Source organism: Kogia breviceps, chromosome 10 (genome assembly GCF_026419965.1).
Source record: "Kogia breviceps isolate mKogBre1 chromosome 10, mKogBre1 haplotype 1, whole genome shotgun sequence".
NCBI lineage: Eukaryota > Metazoa > Chordata > Mammalia > Artiodactyla > Physeteridae > Kogia > Kogia breviceps.
The window spans coordinates 59521572-59542266 of NC_081319.1; positions in this window are offsets into that span (position 1 = coordinate 59521572).

A 20695-nucleotide genomic window follows, 5' to 3' on the forward strand; every position below is an offset into this window, starting at 1 on the left:
AGTTAGTTTTGTGGAAAGAAGCATTGTGCTTGCACTTCCAAGTTGCAAGCTCATCCTGCTCTGCTCTATAGCAAATGTGAAGCTCAATGTGAGTACAAGCCTAGGAGGAAGAGCTTGACTTAGCTTGCCTAAGTGAAGGAGTGCAATAGCTCCGTGAGCCCTAAATTGCTGTTCTGTGTCAGTTTATGGGGAAGAGGCTTTATCGTTCTCCTTGCCACCTCGTGGCAGCAACCGTTTCGGCTTCAGCACACTGTGTACCTCCACGATGCTCTGGGCCCTGTATGCAAAATCCAGCATCGCAGGCCTTTCAGACTCGCTCTGTGTTTGCAGAGTAAGGTGCAGCACACTGCACTTTTCCTTGGGACGGTTTGATTTTCCGACCTCCAAACAGCTTCGGTTACACAGTTCTAGAATCCCTAACTCGCCAAGGACGTGGTCGCCCTTGCCCTAGGTAAGCTCAACAGAACAAAGCACTCTGTTTCTATTTCCTTCCAACACGTCTTATGTGAGGTTAGCAATTCCTCAAGAGGAGGGTCAGCGTGCGTTCCAAATTCCACAGAAGCACAGTTGGTGGTGTAAAACGACAGGCGTACGGATGATGCAGAGGCCTCTTGGACATCCTCCAGCGTCCGTCCTTTAGGCAGTTCACTATACCCAGAATAGCGGGTATAGAAAAACGTGAATCAGCGAAGGGCCATTGGGTTAATTGTGTCTGTTTGGACTTGCTAGACTCAGCTTGTACTAAGGCTGGAAGTCAACAGCTAAACGGGACTGTGATCCCAAAGGCTTTTTTCCCAGTTTTGAAAGCTCCGTTCATAAGGCGTCAAAGCAACCTGAAAAGCATTTGTAACGGCAGGCCTTTCAGTACATGCCAGCATGACTCAGCGAAGACCATGAGTTAGTTTTGTGGAAAGAAGCATTGTGCTTCCACTTCCTAGTTGCAAGCTCATCCTGCTCTGCTCTATAGCAAATGTGAAGCTCAATGTGAGCACAAGCCTCGAAGGAAGAGCTGGACTTGCCTTGCCTAAGTGAAGGAGTGCAACAGCTCCTTGAGCCCTAAATTGCTGTTCTGTGTCAGTTTATGGGGAAGAGGCTTTATCGTTCTCCTTGCCACCTCGTGGCAGCAACCGTTTCTGCTTCACCACACTGTGTACCTCCACGATGCTCTGGGCCCTGTATGCAAAATCCAGCATCGCACGCCTTTCAGAGTCGCTCTCTGTTTGCAGAGTAAGGTGCAGCACACTGCACTTTTCCTTGGGACGGTTTGATTTTCCGACCTCCAAACAGCTTCGGAAACACAGTTCAAGAATCCCTAACTCGCCAAGGACGTGGTCGACCTTGCCTTAGGTAAGCTCAACAGAAGAAAGCACTCTGTTTCTATTTCCTTCCAACACGTCTTATGTGAGGTTAGCAATTCCTCAAGAGGAGGGTCAGCGTGCGTTCCAAATTCCACAGAAGCACAGTTCGGGGTGTAAAACGACAGGCGTACGGATGATGCAGAGGCCTCTTGGACATCCTCCAGCGTCCGTCCTTTAGGCAGTTCACTATACCCAGAATAGCGGGTATAGAAAAACGTGATTCAGCGAACGGCCATTGGGTTAATTGTGTCTCTTTGGACTTGCTAGACTCAGCTTGTACTAAGGCTGGAAGTCAACAGCGAAACGGGACTGTGATCCCAAAGGCTTTTTTCCCAGTTTTGAAAGCTCCGTTCATAAGGCGTCAAAGCAACCTGAAAAGCATTTGTAACGGCAGGCCTTTCAGTACATGCCAGCATGACTCAGCGTAGACCATGAGTTAGTTTTGTGGAAAGAAGCATTGTGCTTGCACTTCCAAGTTGCAAGCTCATCCTGCTCTGCTCTATAGCAAATGTGAAGCTCAATGTGAGCACAAGCCTCGAAGGAAGAGCTGGACTTGCCTTGCCTAAGTGAAGGAGTGCAAGAGCTCCGTGAGCCCTAAATTGCTGTTCTGTGTCAGTTTATGGGGAAGAGGCTTTATCGTTCTCCTTGCCACCTCGTGGCAGCAACCGTTTCGGCTTCAGCACACTGTGTACCTCCACGATGCTCTGGGCCCTGTATGCAAAATCCAGCATCGCAGGCCTTTCAGACTCGCTCTGTGTTTGCAGAGTAAGGTGCAGCACACTGCACTTTTCCTTGGGACGGTTTGATTTTCCGACCTCCATACAGCTTCGGTTACACAGTTCAAGAATCCCTAACTCGCCAAGGACGTGGTCGCCCTTGCCCTAGGTAAGCTCAACAGAACAAAGCACTCTGTTTCTATTTCCTTCCAACACGTCTTATGTGAGGTTAGCAATTCCTCAAGAGGAGGGTCAGCGTGCGTTCCAAATTCCACAGAAGCACAGTTCGTGGTGTAAAACGACAGGCGTACGGATGATGCAGAGGCCTCTTGGACATCCTCCAGCGTCCGTCCTTTAGGCAGTTCACTATACCCAGAATAGCGGGTATAGAAAAACGTGAATCAGCGAAGGGCCATTGGGTTAATTGTGTCTGTTTGGACTTGCTAGACTCAGCTTGTACTAAGGCTGGAAGTCAACAGCGAAACGGCACTGTGATCCCAAAGGCTTTTTTCCCAGTTTTGAAAGCTCCGTTCATAAGGCGTCAAAGCAACCTGAAAAGCATTTGTAACGGCAGGCCTTTCAGTACATGCCAGCATGACTCAGCGTAGACCATGAGTTAGTTTTGTGGAAAGAAGCATTGTGCTTGCACTTCCAAGTTGCAAGCTCATCCTGCAATGCTCTATAGCAAATGTGAAGCTCAATGTAAGCACAAGCCTCGAAGGAAGAGCTGGAGTTGCCTTGCCTAAGTGAAGGAGTGCAACAGCTCCGTGAGCCCTAAATTGCTGTTCTGTGTCAGTTTATGGGGAAGAGGCTTTATCGTTCTCCTTGCCACCTCGTGGCAGCAACCGTTTCGGCTTCAGCACACTGTGTACCTCCACGATGCTCTGGGCCCTGTATGCAAAATCCAGCATCGCAGGCCTTTCAGACTTGCTCTGTGTTTGCAGAGTAAGGTGCAGCACACTGCACTTTTCCTTGGGACGGTTTGATTTTCCGACCTCCAAACAGCTTCGGTTACACAGTTCTAGAATCCCTAACTCGCCAAGGACGTGGTCGCCCTTGCCCTAGGTAAGCTCAACAGAACAAAGCACTCTGTTTCTATTTCCTTCCAACACGTCTTATGTGAGGTTAGCAATTCCTCAAGAGGAGGGTCAGCGTGCGTTCCAAATTCCACAGAAGCACAGTTGGTGGTGTAAAACGACAGGCGTACGGATGATGCAGAGGCCTCTTGGACATCCTCCAGCGTCCGTCCTTTAGGCAGTTCACTATACCCAGAATAGCGGGTATAGAAAAACGTGAATCAGCGAAGGGCCATTGGGTTAATTGTGTCTGTTTGGACTTGCTAGACTCAGCTTGTACTAAGGCTGGAAGTCAACAGCGAAACAGGAGTGTGATCCCAAAGGCTTTTTTCCCAGTTTTGAAAGCTCCGTTCATAAGGCTTCAAAGCAACCTGAAAAGCATTTGTAACGGCAGGCCTTTCAGTACATGCCAGCATGACTCAGCGTAGACCATGAGTTAGTTTTGTGGAAAGAAGCATTGTGCTTGCACTTCCAAGTTGCAAGCTCATCCTGCTCTGCTCTATAGCAAATGTGAAGCTCAAAGTGAGCACAAGCCTCGAAGTAAGAGCTGGACTTGCCTGCCTAAGTGAAGGAGTGCAAGAGCTCCGTGAGCCCTAAATTGCTGTTCTGTGTGTCAGTTTATGGGGAAGAGGCTTTATCGTTCTCCTTGCCACCTCGTGTCAGCAACCGTTTCGGCTTCAGCACACTGTGTACCTCCACGATGCTCTGGGCCCTGTATGCAAAATCCAGCATCGCAGGCCTTTCAGACTCGCTCTGTGTTTGCAGAGTAAGGTGCAGCACACTGCACTTTTCCTTTGGACGGTTTGATTTTCCGACCTCCAAACAGCTTCGGAAATACAGTTCAAGAATCCGTAACTCGCCAAGGACGTGGTCGCCCTTGCCCTAGGTAAGCTCAACAGAACAAAGCACTCTGTTTCTATTTCCTTCCAACACGTCTTATGTGAGGTTAGCAATTCCTCAAGAGGAGGGTCAGCGTGCGTTCCAAATTCCACAGGAGCACAGTTGGTGGTGTAAAACGACAGGCGTACGGATGATGCAGAGGCCTCTTGGACATCCTCCAGCGTCCGTCCTTTAGGCAGTTCACTATACCCAGAATAGCGGGTATAGAAAAACGTGAATCAGCGAAGGGCCATTGGGTTAATTGTGTCTCTTTGGACTTGCTAGACTCAGCTTGTACTAAGGCTGGAAGTCAACAGCGAAACGGGACTGTGATCCCAAAGGATTTTTTCCCAGTTTTGAAAGCTCCGCTCATAAGGCGTCAAAGCAACCTGAAAAGCATTTGTAACGGCAGGCCTTTCAGTACATGCCAGCATGACTCAGCGTAGACCATGAGTTAGTTTTGTGGAAAGAAGCATTGTGCTTGCACTTCCAAGTTGCAAGCTCATCCTGCTCTGCTCTATAGCAAATGTGAAGCTCAATGTGAGTACAAGCCTAGGAGGAAGAGCTTGACTTAGCTTGCCTAAGTGAAGGAGTGCAATAGCTCCGTGAGCCCTAAATTGCTGTTCTGTGTCAGTTTATGGGGAAGAGGCTTTATCGTTCTCCTTGCCACCTCGTGGCAGCAACCGTTTCGGCTTCAGCACACTGTGTACCTCCACGATGCTCTGGGCCCTGTATGCAAAATCCAGCATCGCAGGCCTTTCAGACTCGCTCTGTGTTTGCAGAGTAAGGTGCAGCACACTGCACTTTTCCTTGGGACGGTTTGATTTTCCGACCTCCAAACAGCTTCGGTTACACAGTTCTAGAATCCCTAACTCGCCAAGGACGTGGTCGCCCTTGCCCTAGGTAAGCTCAACAGAACAAAGCACTCTGTTTCTATTTCCTTCCAACACGTCTTATGTGAGGTTAGCAATTCCTCAAGAGGAGGGTCAGCGTGCGTTCCAAATTCCACAGAAGCACAGTTGGTGGTGTAAAACGACAGGCGTACGGATGATGCAGAGGCCTCTTGGACATCCTCCAGCGTCCGTCCTTTAGGCAGTTCACTATACCCAGAATAGCGGGTATAGAAAAACGTGAATCAGCGAAGGGCCATTGGGTTAATTGTGTCTGTTTGGACTTGCTAGACTCAGCTTGTACTAAGGCTGGAAGTCAACAGCTAAACGGGACTGTGATCCCAAAGGCTTTTTTCCCAGTTTTGAAAGCTCCGTTCATAAGGCGTCAAAGCAACCTGAAAAGCATTTGTAACGGCAGGCCTTTCAGTACATGCCAGCATGACTCAGCGTAGACCATGAGTTAGTTTTGTGGAAAGAAGCATTGTGCTTGCACTTCCAAGTTGCAAGCTCATCCTGCTCTGCTCTATAGCAAATGTGAAAGCTCAAAGTGAGCACAAGCCTCGAAGTAAGAGCTGGACTTGCCTGCCTAAATGAAGGAGTGCAAGAGCTCCGTGAGCCCTAAATTGCTGTTCTGTGTGTCAGTTTATGGGGAAGAGGCTTTATCGTTCTCCTTGCCACCTCGTGTCCTCAACCGTTTCGGCTTCAGCACACTGTGTACCTCCACGATGCTCTGGGCCCTGTATGCAAAATCCAGCATCGCAGGCCTTTCAGACTCGCTCTGTGTTTGCAGAGTAAGGTGCAGCACACTGCACTTTTCCTTGGGACGGTTTGATTTTCCGACCTCCAAACAGCTTCGGAAATACAGTTCAAGAATCCCTAACTCGCCAAGGACGTGGTCGCCCTTGCCCTAGGTAAGCTCAACAGAACAAAGCACTCTGTTTCTATTTCCTTCCAACACGTCTTATGTGAGGTTAGCAATTCCTCAAGAGGAGGGTCAGCGTGCGTTCCAAATTCCACAGGAGCACAGTTGGTGGTGTAAAACGACAGGCGTACGGATGATGCAGAGGCCTCTTGGACATCCTCCAGCGTCCGTCCTTTAGGCAGTTCACTATACCCAGAATAGCGGGTATAGAAAAACGTGAATCAGCGAAGGGCCATTGGGTTAATTGTGTCTCTTTGGACTTGCTAGACTCAGCTTGTACTAAGGCTGGAAGTCAACAGCGAAACGGGACTGTGATCCCAAAGGATTTTTTCCCAGTTTTGAAAGCTCCGCTCATAAGGCGTCAAAGCAACCTGAAAAGCATTTGTAACGGCAGGCCTTTCAGTACATGCCAGCATGACTCAGCGTAGACCATGAGTTAGTTTTGTGGAAAGAAGCATTGTGCTTGCACTTCCAAGTTGCAAGCTCATCCTGCTCTGCTCTATAGCAAATGTGAAGCTCAATGTGAGCACAAGCCTCGAAGGAAGAGCTGGACTTGCCTTGCCTAAGTGAAGGAGTGCAACAGCTCCGTGAGCCCTAAATTGCTGTTCTGTGTCAGTTTATGGGGAAGAGGCTTTATCGTTCTCCTTGCCACCTCGTGGCAGCAACCGTTTCGGCTTCAGCACACTGTGTACCTCCACGATGCTCTGGGCCCTGTATGCAAAATCCAGCATCGCAGGCCTTTCAGACTCGCTCTGTGTTTGCAGAGTAAGGTGCAGCACACTGCACTTTTCCTTGGGACGGTTTGATTTTCCGACCTCCATACAGCTTCGGTTACACAGTTCAAGAATCCCTAACTCGCCAAGGACGTGGTCGCCCTTGCCCTAGGTAAGCTCAACAGAACAAAGCACTCTGTTTCTATTTCCTTCCAACACGTCTTATGTGAGGTTAGCAATTCCTCAAGAGGAGGGTCAGCGTGCGTTCCAAATTCCACAGAAGCACAGTTCGTGGTGTAAAACGACAGGCGTACAGATGATGCAGAGGCCTCTTGGACATCCTCCAGCGTCCGTCCTTTAGGCAGTTCACTATACCCAGAATAGCGGGTATAGAAAAACGTGAATCAGCGAAGGGCCATTGGGTTAATTGTGTCTGTTTGGACTTGCTAGACTCAGCTTGTACTAAGGCTGGAAGTCAACAGCGAAACGGGACTGTGATCCCAAAGGCTTTTTTCCCAGTTTTGAAAGCTCCGTTCATAAGGCGTCAAAGCAACCTGAAAAGCATTTGTAACGGCAGGCCTTTCAGTACATGCCAGCATGACTCAGCGTAGACCATGAGTTAGTTTTGTGGAAAGAAGCATTGTGCTTGCACTTCCAAGTTGCAAGCTCATCCTGCAATGCTCTATAGCAAATGTGAAGCTCAATGTAAGCACAAGCCTCGAAGGAAGAGCTGGAGTTGCCTTGCCTAAGTGAAGGAGTGCAACAGCTCCGTGAGCCCTAAATTGCTGTTCTGTGTCAGTTTATGGGGAAGAGGCTTTATCGTTCTCCTTGCCACCTCGTGGCAGCAACCGTTTCGGCTTCAGCACACTGTGTACCTCCACGATGCTCTGGGCCCTGTATGCAAAATCCAGCATCGCAGGCCTTTCAGACTTGCTCTGTGTTTGCAGAGTAAGGTGCAGCACACTGCACTTTTCCTTGGGACGGTTTGATTTTCCGACCTCCAAACAGCTTCGGTTACACAGTTCTAGAATCCCTAACTCGCCAAGGACGTGGTCGCCCTTGCCCTAGGTAAGCTCAACAGAACAAAGCACTCTGTTTCTATTTCCTTCCAACACGTCTTATGTGAGGTTAGCAATTCCTCAAGAGGAGGGTCAGCGTGCGTTCCAAATTCCACAGAAGCACAGTTGGTGGTGTAAAACGACAGGCGTACGGATGATGCAGAGGCCTCTTGGACATCCTCCAGCGTCCGTCCTTTAGGCAGTTCACTATACCCAGAATAGCGGGTATAGAAAAACGTGAATCAGCGAAGGGCCATTGGGTTAATTGTGTCTGTTTGGACTTGCTAGACTCAGCTTGTACTAAGGCTGGAAGTCAACAGCGAAACAGGAGTGTGATCCCAAAGGCTTTTTTCCCAGTTTTGAAAGCTCCGTTCATAAGGCTTCAAAGCAACCTGAAAAGCATTTGTAACGGCAGGCCTTTCAGTACATGCCAGCATGACTCAGCGTAGACCATGAGTTAGTTTTGTGGAAAGAAGCATTGTGCTTGCACTTCCAAGTTGCAAGCTCATCCTGCAATGCTCTATAGCAAATGTGAAGCTCAATGTAAGCACAAGCCTCGAAGGAAGAGCTGGAGTTGCCTTGCCTAAGTGAAGGAGTGCAACAGCTCCGTGAGCCCTAAATTGCTGTTCTGTGTCAGTTTATGGGGAAGAGGCTTTATCGTTCTCCTTGCCACCTCGTGGCAGCAACCGTTTCGGCTTCAGCACACTGTGTACCTCCACGATGCTCTGGGCCCTGTATGCAAAATCCAGCATCGCAGGCCTTTCAGACTTGCTCTGTGTTTGCAGAGTAAGGTGCAGCACACTGCACTTTTCCTTGGGACGGTTTGATTTTCCGACCTCCAAACAGCTTCGGTTACACAGTTCTAGAATCCCTAACTCGCCAAGGACGTGGTCGCCCTTGCCCTAGGTAAGCTCAACAGAACAAAGCACTCTGTTTCTATTTCCTTCCAACACGTCTTATGTGAGGTTAGCAATTCCTCAAGAGGAGGGTCAGCGTGCGTTCCAAATTCCACAGAAGCACAGTTGGTGGTGTAAAACGACAGGCGTACGGATGATGCAGAGGCCTCTTGGACATCCTCCAGCGTCCGTCCTTTAGGCAGTTCACTATACCCAGAATAGCGGGTATAGAAAAACGTGAATCAGCGAAGGGCCATTGGGTTAATTGTGTCTGTTTGGACTTGCTAGACTCAGCTTGTACTAAGGCTGGAAGTCAACAGCGAAACAGGAGTGTGATCCCAAAGGCTTTTTTCCCAGTTTTGAAAGCTCCGTTCATAAGGCTTCAAAGCAACCTGAAAAGCATTTGTAACGGCAGGCCTTTCAGTACATGCCAGCATGACTCAGCGTAGACCATGAGTTAGTTTTGTGGAAAGAAGCATTGTGCTTGCACTTCCAAGTTGCAAGCTCATCCTGCTCTGCTCTATAGCAAATGTGAAGCTCAAAGTGAGCACAAGCCTCGAAGTAAGAGCTGGACTTGCCTGCCTAAGTGAAGGAGTGCAAGAGCTCCGTGAGCCCTAAATTGCTGTTCTGTGTGTCAGTTTATGGGGAAGAGGCTTTATCGTTCTCCTTGCCACCTCGTGTCAGCAACCGTTTCGGCTTCAGCACACTGTGTACCTCCACGATGCTCTGGGCCCTGTATGCAAAATCCAGCATCGCAGGCCTTTCAGACTCGCTCTGTGTTTGCAGAGTAAGGTGCAGCACACTGCACTTTTCCTTTGGACGGTTTGATTTTCCGACCTCCAAACAGCTTCGGAAATACAGTTCAAGAATCCGTAACTCGCCAAGGACGTGGTCGCCCTTGCCCTAGGTAAGCTCAACAGAACAAAGCACTCTGTTTCTATTTCCTTCCAACACGTCTTATGTGAGGTTAGCAATTCCTCAAGAGGAGGGTCAGCGTGCGTTCCAAATTCCACAGGAGCACAGTTGGTGGTGTAAAACGACAGGCGTACGGATGATGCAGAGGCCTCTTGGACATCCTCCAGCGTCCGTCCTTTAGGCAGTTCACTATACCCAGAATAGCGGGTATAGAAAAACGTGAATCAGCGAAGGGCCATTGGGTTAATTGTGTCTCTTTGGACTTGCTAGACTCAGCTTGTACTAAGGCTGGAAGTCAACAGCGAAACGGGACTGTGATCCCAAAGGATTTTTTCCCAGTTTTGAAAGCTCCGCTCATAAGGCGTCAAAGCAACCTGAAAAGCATTTGTAACGGCAGGCCTTTCAGTACATGCCAGCATGACTCAGCGTAGACCATGAGTTAGTTTTGTGGAAAGAAGCATTGTGCTTGCACTTCCAAGTTGCAAGCTCATCCTGCTCTGCTCTATAGCAAATGTGAAGCTCAATGTGAGTACAAGCCTAGGAGGAAGAGCTTGACTTAGCTTGCCTAAGTGAAGGAGTGCAATAGCTCCGTGAGCCCTAAATTGCTGTTCTGTGTCAGTTTATGGGGAAGAGGCTTTATCGTTCTCCTTGCCACCTCGTGGCAGCAACCGTTTCGGCTTCAGCACACTGTGTACCTCCACGATGCTCTGGGCCCTGTATGCAAAATCCAGCATCGCAGGCCTTTCAGACTCGCTCTGTGTTTGCAGAGTAAGGTGCAGCACACTGCACTTTTCCTTGGGACGGTTTGATTTTCCGACCTCCAAACAGCTTCGGTTACACAGTTCTAGAATCCCTAACTCGCCAAGGACGTGGTCGCCCTTGCCCTAGGTAAGCTCAACAGAACAAAGCACTCTGTTTCTATTTCCTTCCAACACGTCTTATGTGAGGTTAGCAATTCCTCAAGAGGAGGGTCAGCGTGCGTTCCAAATTCCACAGAAGCACAGTTGGTGGTGTAAAACGACAGGCGTACGGATGATGCAGAGGCCTCTTGGACATCCTCCAGCGTCCGTCCTTTAGGCAGTTCACTATACCCAGAATAGCGGGTATAGAAAAACGTGAATCAGCGAAGGGCCATTGGGTTAATTGTGTCTGTTTGGACTTGCTAGACTCAGCTTGTACTAAGGCTGGAAGTCAACAGCTAAACGGGACTGTGATCCCAAAGGCTTTTTTCCCAGTTTTGAAAGCTCCGTTCATAAGGCGTCAAAGCAACCTGAAAAGCATTTGTAACGGCAGGCCTTTCAGTACATGCCAGCATGACTCAGCGTAGACCATGAGTTAGTTTTGTGGAAAGAAGCATTGTGCTTGCACTTCCAAGTTGCAAGCTCATCCTGCTCTGCTCTATAGCAAATGTGAAAGCTCAAAGTGAGCACAAGCCTCGAAGTAAGAGCTGGACTTGCCTGCCTAAATGAAGGAGTGCAAGAGCTCCGTGAGCCCTAAATTGCTGTTCTGTGTGTCAGTTTATGGGGAAGAGGCTTTATCGTTCTCCTTGCCACCTCGTGTCCTCAACCGTTTCGGCTTCAGCACACTGTGTACCTCCACGATGCTCTGGGCCCTGTATGCAAAATCCAGCATCGCAGGCCTTTCAGACTCGCTCTGTGTTTGCAGAGTAAGGTGCAGCACACTGCACTTTTCCTTGGGACGGTTTGATTTTCCGACCTCCAAACAGCTTCGGAAATACAGTTCAAGAATCCCTAACTCGCCAAGGACGTGGTCGCCCTTGCCCTAGGTAAGCTCAACAGAACAAAGCACTCTGTTTCTATTTCCTTCCAACACGTCTTATGTGAGGTTAGCAATTCCTCAAGAGGAGGGTCAGCGTGCGTTCCAAATTCCACAGGAGCACAGTTGGTGGTGTAAAACGACAGGCGTACGGATGATGCAGAGGCCTCTTGGACATCCTCCAGCGTCCGTCCTTTAGGCAGTTCACTATACCCAGAATAGCGGGTATAGAAAAACGTGAATCAGCGAAGGGCCATTGGGTTAATTGTGTCTCTTTGGACTTGCTAGACTCAGCTTGTACTAAGGCTGGAAGTCAACAGCGAAACGGGACTGTGATCCCAAAGGATTTTTTCCCAGTTTTGAAAGCTCCGCTCATAAGGCGTCAAAGCAACCTGAAAAGCATTTGTAACGGCAGGCCTTTCAGTACATGCCAGCATGACTCAGCGTAGACCATGAGTTAGTTTTGTGGAAAGAAGCATTGTGCTTGCACTTCCAAGTTGCAAGCTCATCCTGCTCTGCTCTATAGCAAATGTGAAGCTCAATGTGAGCACAAGCCTCGAAGGAAGAGCTGGACTTGCCTTGCCTAAGTGAAGGAGTGCAACAGCTCCGTGAGCCCTAAATTGCTGTTCTGTGTCAGTTTATGGGGAAGAGGCTTTATCGTTCTCCTTGCCACCTCGTGGCAGCAACCGTTTCGGCTTCAGCACACTGTGTACCTCCACGATGCTCTGGGCCCTGTATGCAAAATCCAGCATCGCAGGCCTTTCAGACTCGCTCTGTGTTTGCAGAGTAAGGTGCAGCACACTGCACTTTTCCTTGGGACGGTTTGATTTTCCGACCTCCATACAGCTTCGGTTACACAGTTCAAGAATCCCTAACTCGCCAAGGACGTGGTCGCCCTTGCCCTAGGTAAGCTCAACAGAACAAAGCACTCTGTTTCTATTTCCTTCCAACACGTCTTATGTGAGGTTAGCAATTCCTCAAGAGGAGGGTCAGCGTGCGTTCCAAATTCCACAGAAGCACAGTTCGTGGTGTAAAACGACAGGCGTACAGATGATGCAGAGGCCTCTTGGACATCCTCCAGCGTCCGTCCTTTAGGCAGTTCACTATACCCAGAATAGCGGGTATAGAAAAACGTGAATCAGCGAAGGGCCATTGGGTTAATTGTGTCTGTTTGGACTTGCTAGACTCAGCTTGTACTAAGGCTGGAAGTCAACAGCGAAACGGGACTGTGATCCCAAAGGCTTTTTTCCCAGTTTTGAAAGCTCCGTTCATAAGGCGTCAAAGCAACCTGAAAAGCATTTGTAACGGCAGGCCTTTCAGTACATGCCAGCATGACTCAGCGTAGACCATGAGTTAGTTTTGTGGAAAGAAGCATTGTGCTTGCACTTCCAAGTTGCAAGCTCATCCTGCAATGCTCTATAGCAAATGTGAAGCTCAATGTAAGCACAAGCCTCGAAGGAAGAGCTGGAGTTGCCTTGCCTAAGTGAAGGAGTGCAACAGCTCCGTGAGCCCTAAATTGCTGTTCTGTGTCAGTTTATGGGGAAGAGGCTTTATCGTTCTCCTTGCCACCTCGTGGCAGCAACCGTTTCGGCTTCAGCACACTGTGTACCTCCACGATGCTCTGGGCCCTGTATGCAAAATCCAGCATCGCAGGCCTTTCAGACTTGCTCTGTGTTTGCAGAGTAAGGTGCAGCACACTGCACTTTTCCTTGGGACGGTTTGATTTTCCGACCTCCAAACAGCTTCGGTTACACAGTTCTAGAATCCCTAACTCGCCAAGGACGTGGTCGCCCTTGCCCTAGGTAAGCTCAACAGAACAAAGCACTCTGTTTCTATTTCCTTCCAACACGTCTTATGTGAGGTTAGCAATTCCTCAAGAGGAGGGTCAGCGTGCGTTCCAAATTCCACAGAAGCACAGTTGGTGGTGTAAAACGACAGGCGTACGGATGATGCAGAGGCCTCTTGGACATCCTCCAGCGTCCGTCCTTTAGGCAGTTCACTATACCCAGAATAGCGGGTATAGAAAAACGTGAATCAGCGAAGGGCCATTGGGTTAATTGTGTCTGTTTGGACTTGCTAGACTCAGCTTGTACTAAGGCTGGAAGTCAACAGCGAAACAGGAGTGTGATCCCAAAGGCTTTTTTCCCAGTTTTGAAAGCTCCGTTCATAAGGCTTCAAAGCAACCTGAAAAGCATTTGTAACGGCAGGCCTTTCAGTACATGCCAGCATGACTCAGCGTAGACCATGAGTTAGTTTTGTGGAAAGAAGCATTGTGCTTGCACTTCCAAGTTGCAAGCTCATCCTGCTCTGCTCTATAGCAAATGTGAAGCTCAAAGTGAGCACAAGCCTCGAAGTAAGAGCTGGACTTGCCTGCCTAAGTGAAGGAGTGCAACAGCTCCGTGAGCCCTAAATTGCTGTTCTGTGTCAGTTTATGGGGAAGAGGCTTTATCGTTCTCCTTGCCACCTCGTGGCAGCAACCGTTTCGGCTTCAGCACACTGTGTACCTCCACGATGCTCTGGGCCCTGTATGCAAAATCCAGCATCGCAGGCCTTTCAGACTCGCTCTGTGTTTGCAGAGTAAGGTGCAGCACACTGCACTTTTCCTTGGGACGGTTTGATTTTCCGACCTCCATACAGCTTCGGTTACACAGTTCAAGAATCCCTAACTCGCCAAGGACGTGGTCGCCCTTGCCCTAGGTAAGCTCAACAGAACAAAGCACTCTGTTTCTATTTCCTTCCAACACGTCTTATGTGAGGTTAGCAATTCCTCAAGAGGAGGGTCAGCGTGCGTTCCAAATTCCACAGAAGCACAGTTCGTGGTGTAAAACGACAGGCGTACAGATGATGCAGAGGCCTCTTGGACATCCTCCAGCGTCCGTCCTTTAGGCAGTTCACTATACCCAGAATAGCGGGTATAGAAAAACGTGAATCAGCGAAGGGCCATTGGGTTAATTGTGTCTGTTTGGACTTGCTAGACTCAGCTTGTACTAAGGCTGGAAGTCAACAGCGAAACGGGACTGTGATCCCAAAGGCTTTTTTCCCAGTTTTGAAAGCTCCGTTCATAAGGCGTCAAAGCAACCTGAAAAGCATTTGTAACGGCAGGCCTTTCAGTACATGCCAGCATGACTCAGCGTAGACCATGAGTTAGTTTTGTGGAAAGAAGCATTGTGCTTGCACTTCCAAGTTGCAAGCTCATCCTGCAATGCTCTATAGCAAATGTGAAGCTCAATGTAAGCACAAGCCTCGAAGGAAGAGCTGGAGTTGCCTTGCCTAAGTGAAGGAGTGCAACAGCTCCGTGAGCCCTAAATTGCTGTTCTGTGTCAGTTTATGGGGAAGAGGCTTTATCGTTCTCCTTGCCACCTCGTGGCAGCAACCGTTTCGGCTTCAGCACACTGTGTACCTCCACGATGCTCTGGGCCCTGTATGCAAAATCCAGCATCGCAGGCCTTTCAGACTTGCTCTGTGTTTGCAGAGTAAGGTGCAGCACACTGCACTTTTCCTTGGGACGGTTTGATTTTCCGACCTCCAAACAGCTTCGGTTACACAGTTCTAGAATCCCTAACTCGCCAAGGACGTGGTCGCCCTTGCCCTAGGTAAGCTCAACAGAACAAAGCACTCTGTTTCTATTTCCTTCCAACACGTCTTATGTGAGGTTAGCAATTCCTCAAGAGGAGGGTCAGCGTGCGTTCCAAATTCCACAGAAGCACAGTTGGTGGTGTAAAACGACAGGCGTACGGATGATGCAGAGGCCTCTTGGACATCCTCCAGCGTCCGTCCTTTAGGCAGTTCACTATACCCAGAATAGCGGGTATAGAAAAACGTGAATCAGCGAAGGGCCATTGGGTTAATTGTGTCTGTTTGGACTTGCTAGACTCAGCTTGTACTAAGGCTGGAAGTCAACAGCGAAACAGGAGTGTGATCCCAAAGGCTTTTTTCCCAGTTTTGAAAGCTCCGTTCATAAGGCTTCAAAGCAACCTGAAAAGCATTTGTAACGGCAGGCCTTTCAGTACATGCCAGCATGACTCAGCGTAGACCATGAGTTAGTTTTGTGGAAAGAAGCATTGTGCTTGCACTTCCAAGTTGCAAGCTCATCCTGCTCTGCTCTATAGCAAATGTGAAGCTCAAAGTGAGCACAAGCCTCGAAGTAAGAGCTGGACTTGCCTGCCTAAGTGAAGGAGTGCAAGAGCTCCGTGAGCCCTAAATTGCTGTTCTGTGTGTCAGTTTATGGGGAAGAGGCTTTATCGTTCTCCTTGCCACCTCGTGTCAGCAACCGTTTCGGCTTCAGCACACTGTGTACCTCCACGATGCTCTGGGCCCTGTATGCAAAATCCAGCATCGCAGGCCTTTCAGACTCGCTCTGTGTTTGCAGAGTAAGGTGCAGCACACTGCACTTTTCCTTTGGACGGTTTGATTTTCCGACCTCCAAACAGCTTCGGAAATACAGTTCAAGAATCCGTAACTCGCCAAGGACGTGGTCGCCCTTGCCCTAGGTAAGCTCAACAGAACAAAGCACTCTGTTTCTATTTCCTTCCAACACGTCTTATGTGAGGTTAGCAATTCCTCAAGAGGAGGGTCAGCGTGCGTTCCAAATTCCACAGGAGCACAGTTGGTGGTGTAAAACGACAGGCGTACGGATGATGCAGAGGCCTCTTGGACATCCTCCAGCGTCCGTCCTTTAGGCAGTTCACTATACCCAGAATAGCGGGTATAGAAAAACGTGAATCAGCGAAGGGCCATTGGGTTAATTGTGTCTCTTTGGACTTGCTAGACTCAGCTTGTACTAAGGCTGGAAGTCAACAGCGAAACGGGACTGTGATCCCAAAGGATTTTTTCCCAGTTTTGAAAGCTCCGCTCATAAGGCGTCAAAGCAACCTGAAAAGCATTTGTAACGGCAGGCCTTTCAGTACATGCCAGCATGACTCAGCGTAGACCATGAGTTAGTTTTGTGGAAAGAAGCATTGTGCTTGCACTTCCAAGTTGCAAGCTCATCCTGCTCTGCTCTATAGCAAATGTGAAGCTCAATGTGAGTACAAGCCTAGGAGGAAGAGCTTGACTTAGCTTGCCTAAGTGAAGGAGTGCAATAGCTCCGTGAGCCCTAAATTGCTGTTCTGTGTCAGTTTATGGGGAAGAGGCTTTATCGTTCTCCTTGCCACCTCGTGGCAGCAACCGTTTCGGCTTCAGCACACTGTGTACCTCCACGATGCTCTGGGCCCTGTATGCAAAATCCAGCATCGCAGGCCTTTCAGACTCGCTCTGTGTTTGCAGAGTAAGGTGCAGCACACTGCACTTTTCCTTGGGACGGTTTGATTTTCCGACCTCCAAACAGCTTCGGTTACACAGTTCTAGAATCCCTAACTCGCCAAGGACGTGGTCGCCCTTGCCCTAGGTAAGCTCAACAGAACAAAGCACTCTGTTTCTATTTCCTTCCAACACGTCTTATGTGAGGTTAGCAATTCCTCAAGAGGAGGGTCAGCGTGCGTTCCAAATTCCACAGAAGCACAGTTGGTGGTGTAAAACGACAGGCGTACGGATGATGCAGAGGCCTCTTGGACATCCTCCAGCGTCCGTCCTTTAGGCAGTTCACTATACCCAGAATAGCGGGTATAGAAAAACGTGAATCAGCGAAGGGCCATTGGGTTAATTGTGTCTGTTTGGACTTGCTAGACTCAGCTTGTACTAAGGCTGGAAGTCAACAGCTAAACGGGACTGTGATCCCAAAGGCTTTTTTCCCAGTTTTGAAAGCTCCGTTCATAAGGCGTCAAAGCAACCTGAAAAGCATTTGTAACGGCAGGCCTTTCAGTACATGCCAGCATGACTCAGCGTAGACCATGAGTTAGTTTTGTGGAAAGAAGCATTGTGCTTGCACTTCCAAGTTGCAAGCTCATCCTGCTCTGCTCTATAGCAAATGTGAAAGCTCAAAGTGAGCACAAGCCTCGAAGTAAGAGCTGGACTTGCCTGCCTAAATGAAGGAGTGCAAGAGCTCCGTGAGCCCTAAATTGCTGTTCTGTGTGTCAGTTTATGGGGAAGAGGCTTTATCGTTCTCCTTGCCACCTCGTGTCCTCAACCGTTTCGGCTTCAGCACACTGTGTACCTCCACGATGCTCTGGGCCCTGTATGCAAAATCCAGCATCGCAGGCCTTTCAGACTCGCTCTGTGTTTGCAGAGTAAGGTGCAGCACACTGCACTTTTCCTTGGGACGGTTTGATTTTCCGACCTCCAAACAGCTTCGGAAATACAGTTCAAGAATCCCTAACTCGCCAAGGACGTGGTCGCCCTTGCCCTAGGTAAGCTCAACAGAACAAAGCACTCTGTTTCTATTTCCTTCCAACACGTCTTATGTGAGGTTAGCAATTCCTCAAGAGGAGGGTCAGCGTGCGTTCCAAATTCCACAGGAGCACAGTTGGTGGTGTAAAACGACAGGCGTACGGATGATGCAGAGGCCTCTTGGACATCCTCCAGCGTCCGTCCTTTAGGCAGTTCACTATACCCAGAATAGCGGGTATAGAAAAACGTGAATCAGCGAAGGGCCATTGGGTTAATTGTGTCTCTTTGGACTTGCTAGACTCAGCTTGTACTAAGGCTGGAAGTCAACAGCGAAACGGGACTGTGATCCCAAAGGATTTTTTCCCAGTTTTGAAAGCTCCGCTCATAAGGCGTCAAAGCAACCTGAAAAGCATTTGTAACGGCAGGCCTTTCAGTACATGCCAGCATGACTCAGCGTAGACCATGAGTTAGTTTTGTGGAAAGAAGCATTGTGCTTGCACTTCCAAGTTGCAAGCTCATCCTGCTCTGCTCTATAGCAAATGTGAAGCTCAATGTGAGCACAAGCCTCGAAGGAAGAGCTGGACTTGCCTTGCCTAAGTGAAGGAGTGCAACAGCTCCGTGAGCCCTAAATTGCTGTTCTGTGTCAGTTTATGGGGAAGAGGCTTTATCGTTCTCCTTGCCACCTCGTGGCAGCAACCGTTTCGGCTTCAGCACACTGTGTACCTCCACGATGCTCTGGGCCCTGTATGCAAAATCCAGCATCGCAGGCCTTTCAGACTCGCTCTGTGTTTGCAGAGTAAGGTGCAGCACACTGCACTTTTCCTTGGGACGGTTTGATTTTCCAACCTCCAAACAGCTTCGGAAACACAGTTCAAGAATCCCTAACTCGCCAAGGACGTGGTCGCCCTTGCCCTAAGTAAGCTCAACAGAACAAAGCACTCTGTTTCTATTTCCTTCCAACACGTCTTATGTGAGGTTAGCAATTCCTAAAGAGGAGGGTCAGCGTGCGTTCCAAATTCCACAGAAACACAGTTGGTGGTGTAAAACGACAGGCGTACGGATGATGCAGAGGCCTCTTGGACATCCTCCAGCGTCCGTCCTTTAGGCAGTACACTATACCCAGAATAGCGGGTATAGAAAAACGTGAATCAGCGAAGGGCAATTGGGTTAATTGTGTCTTTTTGGAATGCTAGACTCAGCTTGTACTAAGGCTGGAAGTCAACAGCGAAACGGGACTGTGATCCCAAAGGCTTTTTTCCCAGTTTTGAAAGCTCCGTTCATAAGGCGTCAAAGCAACCTGAAAAGCATTTGTAACGGCAGGCCTTTCAGTACATGCCAGCATGACTCAGCGTAGACCATGAGTTAGTTTTGTGGAAAGAAGCACTGTGCTTGCACTTCCTAGTTGCAAGCTCATCCTGCTCTGCTCTATAGCAAATGTGAAGCTCAATGTGAGCACAAGCCTCGAAGGAAGAACTGGACTTGCCTTGCCTAAGTGAAGGAGTGCAACAGCTCCGTGAGCCCTAAATTGCTGTTCTGTGTCAGTTTATGGGGAAGAGGCTTTATCGTTCTCCTTTCACCTCGAGGCAGAAACCGTTTCGGCTTCAGCACACTGTGTACGTCCACGATGCTCTGGGCCCTGTGTGCAAAATCCAGCATCGCAGGCCTTTCAGAGTCTCTCTGTGTTTGCAGAGTAAGGTGCAGCACACTGCACTTTTCCTTGGGACGGTTTGATTTTCCGACCTCCAAACAGCTTCGGTTACACAGTTCAAGAATCCCTAACTCGCCAAGGACGTGGTCGCCCTTGCCCTAGGTAAGCTCAACAGAACAAAGCAGTCTGTTTCTATTTCCTTTCAACACGTCTTATGTGAGGTAAGCAATTCCTCAAGGAGAGGGTCAGCGTGGGTTCCAAATTCCACAGAAGCACAGTCCGTGGTGTAAAACGACAGGAGTACGGAAGATGCAGAGACCGCTTGAGCTTCCATCAGCGTCCGTCCTTTAGGCAGTTCGCTATACCCAGAATAGCGGGTATAGAAAAACGTGAATCAGCGAAGGGCCATTGGGTTAATTGTGTCTCTTTGGACTTGCTAGACTCAGCTTGTACTAAGGCTGGAAGTCAACAGCGAAACGGAACTGTGATCCCAAAGGCTTTTTTCCCAGTTTTGAAAGCTCCGTTCATAAGGCGTCAAAGCAACCTGAAAAGCATTTGTAACGGCAGGCCTTTCAGTACATGCCAGCATGACTCAGCGTAGACCATGAGTTAGTTTTGTGGAAAGAAGCATTGTGCTTGCACTTCCTAGTTGCAAGCTCATCCTGCTCTGCTCTATAGCAAATGTGAAGCTAAATGTGAGCACAAGCCTCGAAGGAAGAGGTGGACTTGCCTTGCCTAAGTGAAGGAGTGCAACAGCTCCTTGAGCCCTAAATTGCTCTTCTGTGTCAGTTTATGGGGAAGAGGCTTCATCGTTCTCCTTGCCACCTCGTGGCAACAACCGTTTCGGCTTCAGCACACTGTGTACCTCCACGATGCTCTGGGCCCTGTATGCAAAATCCAGCATCGCAGGCCTTTCAGAGTCGCTCTGTGTTTGCAGAGTAAGGTGCAGCACACTGCACTTTTCCTTGGAACGGTTTGATTTTCCGACCTCCAAACAGCTTCGGAAACACAGTTCAAGAATCCGTAAGTCGCCAAGGACATGGTCGCCCTTGCCCTAGGTAAGCTCAACAGAACAAAGCACACTGTTTCTATTTCATTCAAACACGTCTTATGTGAGGTTAGCAATTCCTCAAGAGGAGGGTCAGCGTGCGTTCCAAATTCCACAGAAGCACAGTTGGTGGTGTAAAACGACAGGCGTACGGATGATGCAGAGGCCTCTTGGACATCCTCCAGCGTCCGTCCTTTAGGCAGTTCACTATACCCAGAATAGCGGGTATAGAAAAACGTGAATCAGCGAAGGGCCATTGGGTTAATTGTGTCTCTTTGGACTTGCTAGACTCAGCTTGTACTAAGGCTGGAAGTCAACAGCGAAACGGGACTGTGATCCCAAAGGCTTTTTTCCCAGTTTTGAAAACTCCGTTCATAAGGCTTCAAAGCAACCTGAAAAGCATTTGTAACGGCAGGCCTTTCAGTACATGCCAGCATGACTCAGCGTAGACCATGAGTTAGTTTTGTGGAAAGAAGCATTGTGCTTGCACTTCCAAGTTGCAAGCTCATCCTGCTCTGCTCTATAGCAAATGTGAA